General features: G+C 43.2%; 1 long non-coding RNA gene across 1 annotated transcript; it reads left to right on the top strand.

Annotated features, from left to right (window-relative positions):
• Positions 1-7,232: 7,232 nt before the first annotated feature.
• On the top strand, positions 7,233-8,529 carry LOC105042626 (uncharacterized). Its single transcript, XR_012140501.1, has 3 exons — positions 7,233-7,325; positions 7,435-7,540; positions 8,161-8,529. It is a non-coding gene; the product is annotated as an uncharacterized lncRNA (long non-coding RNA).
• The last annotated feature ends 694 nt before the right edge of the window (positions 8,530-9,223 follow it).

Genomic DNA, 9,223 nt, shown 5'->3' with positions numbered 1-9,223 from the left:
GAAAAATGAAGAAGCCTCAGAGATCTTGAACTCGCATACCATATAGATTGAAGAGATATCTATTTAGAGTGTTAAATAGAACTTTAATTGAAAGACTTCTAAAAACTTTTAAAAGCCTTCTATCTCCATTTTAGCAATGATACGGGTAGAAAATCCCACCTCTAAGCCAAAGATGTGTACAAGCCACCTCGATCACTGTCGATCTAGATTTTACCGACCTAGCTTTAGCTGACCCTTGCTTCTATCGATTCAAGGTACTTCAGTCAACTATAATCAATATATTTGGAAGGGTTGACCTCGAGCTCCCATGCTATTTTTTAAATTCCTTGAAATTAGAAACAGTTGGTGATGAGGCAGATGAGGCAATGGACAACCATCAAATCCCAAGAAATCTGACCAGGAATATCATGCGCGATGTGCCCGAAACGGCTGGGATGACCTCTGACACTTCTTTCCTCTCACAGCTCTCACCTCTGTCTATAAATAGAGGCTAATAGAGGACCTCCAGGTATACAATCTCTTTCTCACTCGCTCCTTCTCATATGTTCTCGAGTTTCTAACTGGAGCGTTGGAGGATCCCTATCGAAGCCAACTCTGGCTAGAGGCTTCTTTTATAGGATCAGCTGCCATCATCCTACCATCATCATCTGCTCCAATCATGCTGATCTCAACCAAGTGAATGTGGAAAGCTCTCACCCAACTAAGAAGGCTCTTATCGAGTGGACGAGGTTACTAGATGTGGAACCTACCGCTTGAAGCAGTTGGATAAAATACCACCACAGCGATCCTGAAACTCAGACAACTTATGAAGGTACTATCAATAGTATAATAACCACTCTTTCAATATTTTCTAATTCATAATTTTGTAGTCATAGACCTCATTTTTTCTGCGACCATACTCAAACTGAAGACCTCGACGGTCAAGAAGTGAGGGCTAACCTAAAAGGCCTTCGAAGGTTCCTCATTTTTAAAATGAGCTGAGCCGATGAAAATCTTGATCATGCAAGAAGTGAAGACTAACCATAAAAAACCTTTGAAGTTCCATGAACACAAGTCATGTAGGCAAAAGACCTTGACAGACAAGAAGCAGGGCTAACCTAAAGAACCTTCGAATGCCTCTCGTTCCTAAAATGAGCTAAGCTGACAAAAATCTTGATCATGCAAAAAGTAAAATACTACAAGAATATTTTTTATTAGCGATGGCTATTAGTGACAACAAATCAGCCATCACTAATAGAGATATTTATCGATGAATAATTATAACTAAAAAGAATACTATCGTTAAAGGGTCAAAGAAATATTAACGACATATAATTTTGTTATTAGCGACGGCAAAACCATCGCTATAACTCTTAAATTTTAAATATTTATTTATTTAATCTTAATTAGTGATTAACGACGGCTTTAGCAATGCAGCAGTCACTGTCGCTAATACAGAGCCTTAAAACCTCCCCATTCTTGATCGATTTTTTTTCTATTGTGCTCCCATGTCCCCCGTTCTTCCTCCATCTCCGATCCCCTTCTTCCATCGCTGCACCATTGAAATCCTATCAGAGCCTTTATCCCCATGCTCTAGTCCCCACGTCGCCGTCCTCGCATCGGATCCATCATCCCCGCGACCCCGCCTCCCCCTTCTTCCCCGCCTCACTCGTTCTTTTCCCATCGAACCGTCGGAAGCCTGCCTGAGCCTCCATCCCCGTGCCTCAGTCCTCGCAACACTATCACCGCATCAGATCCGTCATCTCTGCATCAGATCCACCATCCCCTACACCAGATCCGCTATCCCCACACCCTCATCGTTCTCTCTTCTCATTCCCTCCTCTTTTTCCCATCCTCTGGTGAGTATTAGCGATGGCGGCGGCGACGGCAACTGAGCTGTCGCTACATATCGTTCTCTTCTCTTCTAATTTTTTATATTTGAATTTAAATTTATGGTGTTTATTTAAATTAGTGATGTTTGAATTTAATTTGTGTACAAAACGTGCATTCTGGTCCTCCCCATTTACAATATATTTTGGTATTTTAGAACTCCTGGGATGGGATTTGCCTGGATGCTCTACTGGGGTAGTAGGGGGTACCGCCTTCATAGATGCCCCAGCTCGGCCTATTAGCACAGGATTCATGATCCGACTATCTTGGACGGCAATCCCTGGTGCACAGGGCATGCGGCCTATTCGTCTAGCACAATCCAAGTCCGCGTGCATGGGATGCACGTCCTGGCCCTCTCCATTTGCAATGTTGCTCAGTACTTTGAAACCCCCTAATTTAAAAATTTTAAGAATATTATATTATGTGGAATCATTGATCCGTCTTTTGATTAATGTACATATTCCACATCATCTGTACATTTATATATTTCTATATGGGTGGGAGAATTATGTATGTTGGTCAATTGATTGTTTGTTGTTTATATTCCAGTGCACACCCTTCGAGGTTCTATGTGGGATTTATATGACTGATGATGTGGCAACAATTCTTAGAGGGTCGACCCCTTATGAGGGGTCGGCTCATCTTTGGATTGGAGGATTAAAATGAGACTGACCGCTCTGCCTACCGCTCAAATTGATCTAGCTTGAAGTGGGTTGGCTCGGGTGCGAAGCCCCTCAAGTCCGTCTGCAGCACGTATAGACGTGGAGTTCTGAGCCTAGTGGATAAAGGCTAATAAATTTCATCTTCTAATAGAAATTTTTCTTTTAGAAGATTGGTTAGGAGCTACGGTCCTAATATCTTAAAATTTTTAATTACATCCTAAACTTTTATTTAGTACAATCAAATCATCAAACTTCTAAATTCTTTCAGTTCGGATCTTAATTCTAATTTCTATTTGCTTGCCGTAATTGGGTTGTCACGTTATATAAGTGATCCACTTATGTGGCCTTCTTTTGCTGATTTGAAAAATATTCTAGAAGTCCTCTCCTCTTTCTCCTATCTTGTTCTACCTAGGATTTCTATCAATAAGAAGATAAAAAAAATTCTCTCTTTCAAGATCTCTATTCTCTCTCCTTTCTGCCTCTTTGGAACAGAAAGAGAATTTTATTTTTAGATTGGTAGAGATCAAAACTAATACAACTCTATCTCCTCCAATCTTTTTTCATCCCAACTTTATTCCACTCACCTCTCATCAATAGTTTGGGTTATTTTTTATGCAAAATCACCATCAATGTTTGATGCTAAAGCAATCCTTACACCATTTTTTAGATTAATTAAGAGATCCATGATGTAAAGATTAGCGATTATAGAAAAAAAGTATCCAAAATTATGGTTTGCACGAACATCATGTAATCCTCTGTTATTCTTTATTCTTCTTCCATAAGTATATAAGATAATATCTTCCTTCGATCTAGGGTTCACATTAGCTTTCTTGATCACCAGCTTACTGACATTATGGATCGGTTCTCATGCAGTACTTCTATGTTGTATTTTTGTCACTAGCGTGCTTGTAACTTAATGTAAAGAGAAGTTGTATATGTATGCTGGATTTGAAATAGATCTTTCTACTATATTTTATGTTAAGATTTGATATCTCGATATTCGATCCACATTGAGTCCACAGCGAGATCCGCAACGAAAAATAAAATCCAACGAGCTCAAGATCACCTCAAACAGAATCCGGATGATCAAGATATGTTCGATTGAAGTTGACATGAAATTCGGAGTGGTGGAGGACCGGCAACGGGCCGGCAGAGGTGACGATGGCGCAGCCGCGCGCAACAGCGCATGGCCCGACCGCGGAGCGCATCCCAGGCCCGAGCGCTCATGCGGGGTGCGGCCCAGGCCCAAGCGCACGGGCGCGGGCGCGGCCCAAGCCCACGCGTGCGTGCGGGTTCAGCGGCCTGGTATCCCAGTCCACGGTGGATCGGGCGGTGCACAGAGGGGCATGTGGACCGAGAAGGCGTTTCTCCTCGGTTTCTCATTGTCCACCATGGATGGATGGCATTTCTCGCTCGATTCTTGCTGTCTACGAGCTATCTCATGGATCGAGGCGCGATCAGGTGGCTTACGAAGCTGTCGGTCATGATTCAATGGTTTCGGGAGTTTACTGGGTGCTCTAAGGAGTCTGTTTCTTATTAGTTTTTGGTTTTAAGCCTTTGTAAGGCTCTGTTTCGTGAACAGGAGCCATGGTGCATGGTAGTTCAGTAGGAAACCTGAGAGCACAGGCAACGAGGTGCCAAGAGGAGCAGGAGCAGAGGCTCCAGGGAGACTGTTGGATAGTGGACAGCGGTCACTTCAGGAGTTCAGAGAAGTTTTTCTAGAAAGAATTTTTGTGAGAAAGAGCTTTCTGTGAGGGAGAGATTGGGTGTATAAGAGTTGAGAGTATGATCTCCTTTTGTAATTCTTTTTCTCTTTTTTTATAGTGAAGTATGCATGCCCTGTGGAGGCGAGCCTTTTTTGGCTGATCTATGTATTTGATTATTTTTATTTTATTTTTTTTCTTCCTGTTACGACGCGCGGTATCGAAAAGGTCTTGGGAGGTAATGTCCTAACTAGATATCCACCAACAAGTAGTATCAGAGCGAGGTGGTACAAGGACACAGATTGCAGTGGTGGTGAGCAAGATTTAAGTTGGAGAAGACATGATCAATTAAGATAGAGATCAACAAGTCTGATGAAAAAAGTAATTTCTCTTTGTGGCAGACAAGGATGAAGGACGTGCTCATCCACTAAGAGTTGATTGATGTTCTCTTATAAGAAAAGCCGACCACCATAGAGATGCAGGATTGGAAGCGGCTCTAGATGCAGGCGGTGAGTATCATCCGCATGCATCTAGCAGATGAGGTGGTAATTCATGTGCTTAACAAGACTTTTCCGACGGTGCTGTGGTCGAAGCTCGAGGAGTTGTACATGACGAAATCTCTCACCAACACTCTTTTCCTCTGGAGGCAATTCTACCAGCTGCAGATGACTAAGGGACAGAGTGTGCAGGAGCATATCAGTCACTTCCAGAAGATTCTCACCGACCTCCTTAGCATTGACGAAAAAGTTGAGGAGAAGATCAGGACGCTGATCTTGCTAGCATCACTTCTCCCTTCGTATGAGTCTTTGGTGACTGCTCTTCTAGTGGGAAAGAGCACCATCAAGATGGATAAGGTCACCGTGGCAATTCTCCAGAATGAGGTTCTCAGGAGGAAGAACCCAGCTTCGAGCTCAGATGGCGACAGCTCAGCTTTGATGGTTTTTGGAGGAGCAGGAAGCGGTAGATGGAGTAATAGAAGATCGTGACGAGGGCGGTCCAAGTTCAGAACGAGGGACTTAAGCAAAACCAGATGTTACCGGTGTGATGAGTTGAGGCATCTAGCCAGAGACTGCTCTCAACTCAGGGATCGGATGATGGCTACTGTAGTGACGGCCAGTAGAGATTCAGAGGAAGATGTCCTAGAGATATTTGATGTTGTATCTACTTCTTTCCAGCAGTGAATTTTAAATTCTGCATGCATCTATCATGTATGTTGTAGAGAAGAGCAGTTTGACTCCCTAGAGAATAGTGAGGACATTATTTATCTACCAGATGGATCAAGCTATGTGATCAGAGATATCAGGACGATCAGTTGGAGGATACATGATGGTGCAGTGAGGAGATTGGGGGAGGTTCGATACATATACGATTTCAAATGAAATTTTATCTCACTGAGCAGACTGGATTTGCAAGGCTACAGGATGGTAGCTGGTGGAGGAATCTTGAAGGTGTTGCAGGCGATAGAATTGTTCTGGCGGGGAAGAAGAAGACAAGAGGACATTACTACCTGATTGAGAGTCCAGTGCAAAGTGGAGCTTCAGGAGCCAAGAGGAGCTCAGAGCGAGGTGGAGCTCCAGGTGGAGTTGGATCGGGCACGAGATGTGAGACTCGGGAGGATGAGAGGCGATATCGCAAGGTGAGATTCTTATTGCCGCAGGATAACACCCCGAGCAGGTCTCAGGTCAGGAGGAGCACAGCATACGACGGAGATGGGATCAGGCAGTTTGGCTCGACTCTCATGTTTGCCCATCCATGATCAGTAAACGATTGCCCCAAGACAAAGGGGCGAGGAGATCCAGAAGCTCTCAAAGTCAGGAGGAGGCCGAATGTCGAGTCGAGGTGAAGATTGATAGAATTTGATGCTTCGAGATTCGGTCCATATTGAGCCCACAGCGAAGTCCGCAATGAAAAATAGAGTCCAACGAGTCCTAAATCACCTCAAATGGAGTTTAGATGATCGCGATATGCTTGATTGAAGTTGGCATAAAATCCAAAGCGGCAGAGGACTGGCAGCGGCCGGCGGAGGCGACGGTGGTGCAGCCACACACGGCAGCGTGTGGCCCGGCCGTTGGAGTGCGGCCCAGTGCATGGAGCGCATCCTAGGCCCAAGCGCTCACGCAAGGTTGTGGCCCAGGCCCAAGCGCATGGGCGTGGGCACGACCCAGGCCCACGCGCATGCACATGTGGGTTCAGCGGCTTGGTATCCTGATCCATGGTGGACCAGGCAATGCACAGAGGGGCATGTGGACCGAGGGGGTGTTTCCCCTCGGTTTCTCGCGGTCTACCATGGATCGGATGACGTTTCTCGCTTGATTCTCGCAGTCTATGGGCTATCTCGTGGATCGAGGCATGATCGGGTGGCTTAGGAAGTTATCGGTCATGATCCAATAGTTTCGGGAGTTTACTCTGTTCTCTAAGGAGACTGTTTCCTATTAGTTTTCGATTTTAAGCCTTTATAAGGCTCTGTTTCGTGAACAGGAATCATGGTGCGAGGTAGTTCAGCAGGAAACCCGAGAACACAGGCGACAAGGCACCGAGAGGAGCAGGAGCAGAGGCTCCAGAGAGATTATTAGATAGCAGACAGTGGTCGCTTCAAGAATTCAAGGGGATCTTCCTAGAGAGAGTTTTTGTGAGTAAGAGCTTCCTATAAAGGAGAGATTGGGTGTACAATGGTTGAGAGTGTGATCTGCTCTTGTAATTTTTCTTCTTTTTTTTCATAGTGAAGTTTCCATGCCCCGTAGAGGCGATCCTTTTTTGACTGATCCACGTATTTGATTATTTTTGTTTTATTTTCTTTCTTCCTACTACGACGCACGATATCGAAAAGGTCATGAGAGGTGGTGTCCTGACTAGACATCCACCAATATTTTATAGATAAGATAGTTTTCTCTTCATTTGTTTTCGAATAAATTATATTTTTACTTATAGCCTTAAACCTGCTGACCCACGTTCTTTCATTGTGCATCCATGAAATTTTTTTATTTATAAGATGTTGCTATTTCTTCAGATGGCAAAATTGTCAGCGCAGCTTGAATCCCTGCAAAGAGAGGACACAAGCGTAAGCATCAAGCTTCAAAATGCCGATCTGGAGGTAAGAAGATAGAACAATTTCTTGTCTGTTAATTACCAAGCATAGACGTCCAAGTTCTTTTTTCTTCTTACAAATCATAAACATCTAAGTTTCTTAATTTTTATCCAAGGCCGAAGCAATAAACAAAGAGATTGAGAACTTGAAGATGCAGCTATCTGAAGAAAGTGACTGCTTCCTACCTACTAAAAAGATAAACATATCTCCAGCTTCTGAGAGTAAGCATTCCACAAGTGCTTCTGCTGATGTGAGAAATATTCTAGAAATAATGTTTGTGAAGATCTTGCCAGCTATGAATTTGTATTGATAGTTGTGTTTTTAATGCACATGGGCTCGTATCTTACTCTTGATACATTTAGATGGACGCCTTTTCATGTGACAAATTAAATTATTAGATAGTTCAGAGAGAAGTTTGTTGATAATCACTAGCGGTAATAATTAGTGGAGTAACAAGTTTCCAGCACAGAATAAAGTAGATTTCCTTCATGCTGAGCATTAGTTGCATCCAATCATTATTGATATAGTCAGAAGTTGATCACACATGTAAACTTCCCTCATGTGGTTAAGACTCTTGGTATTGGATGATTAACTGAAGTATCACTTCATGTTCTCCCTCTGACTTCATTGTTAATGACTCAACTTCATAAATATAAGTTATGATGCCTCACACTTCTAAAAGCATTATGATGTCCAACTAATATCAGGAATGAAAAATAGGATAAGAAATGGGGGATATAGTATTTTTCCACTGCCTCTCCTCTAATGCGCTTTACTTGATCTGTTGATCATCAGGAATTTTTGTTGTTTAATTTTTATTCTTTGTCCAACTGGTATGCAGGGGATGTGAATAACTGAAAGGAATCCAACCCAAAGAGCACTTTATGGCAGTGCAGTGTAGAGCCGCTTTTACCTCTGTAACAGTATCATGGTTTTGTACTGAGAAGTGTGACTGCTTCTTTGAGTAATGCCTTCTGTGCCATGTGGAGCTCTCCAACAGATACTTGAATAGTGCTAGTGCTTCATGTATTGTTTTCTATATTCATCTTCATTTCTACTTCTTGATGTACTAAGCATTGGGAAGAACTCGATATTCAAACTTCTGTCTCTGTTTTGAGTATTTGTTCTGTTACCCTCTTGCATCCAAAGTGATAAATGAAAATGAATACCGAGTGGTACGTTAATGTCAATGTCTGATCATTGGTCCAAATTTTACGACATTTTGTGTGATGAAAGCATTTGGTTGCCCTGTTTGGTTTGATACTTTCTTGATCTAAGTATTAGTTGTATCAATGCTGATTGCACACCGAGCCATATGGGCACCTTCTCTTAACCTGCTTGCCACTTTCCGCCAGCAAGATGACATTGAATAAGCTTTGTTGGGGGAAACTTCACACAGGCCAATAAAATGAAGAAGTTCAAGGCTCAGCATATTCAAACCTAGGAAGCCCGCCTGCTAAAGCCCTCATCGACCTCTAGTCGGTGGTAATCACTGTCATTCTGTCTCCAACTAGTTTTCAACATTCATTCAATCAACATCCTGAGCAGATGAAGATTCACCTACTGTCACTCGGTAACTCTCACATATGGTCGCTGATATCTTTTCGATAGCTGATTTTTATAAGCCAGGCTGACGAGTCGACAGCACGCCCGAATAGTCGGCTCAATCCGATCAGAAGATGGTCATCAGCCAATCACATCCGGCTGACCAATCTCTCCTTACCGAGCGGGCCTCCAGTTCCTGACTTCCTCATCTTGAAGCAGCACGGGGCATCCGACTCTTAATCATCGCTGACTAGCTCTCGCCTTAACAATACCAAGTTGGTGCATCAATTCGAAATTCAATGCCAGCCAGATGATAACTGTCACGAAACTGATAAGTCAATCACAACGGCCATATCCCA

This window comes from Elaeis guineensis, chromosome 4 (assembly GCF_000442705.2).
Source record: "Elaeis guineensis isolate ETL-2024a chromosome 4, EG11, whole genome shotgun sequence".
Classification (NCBI taxonomy): domain Eukaryota; kingdom Viridiplantae; phylum Streptophyta; class Magnoliopsida; order Arecales; family Arecaceae; genus Elaeis; species Elaeis guineensis.
Note: the sequence above shows the minus strand (reverse complement) of the source record. Positions and strands in the feature narration are given on the sequence as shown.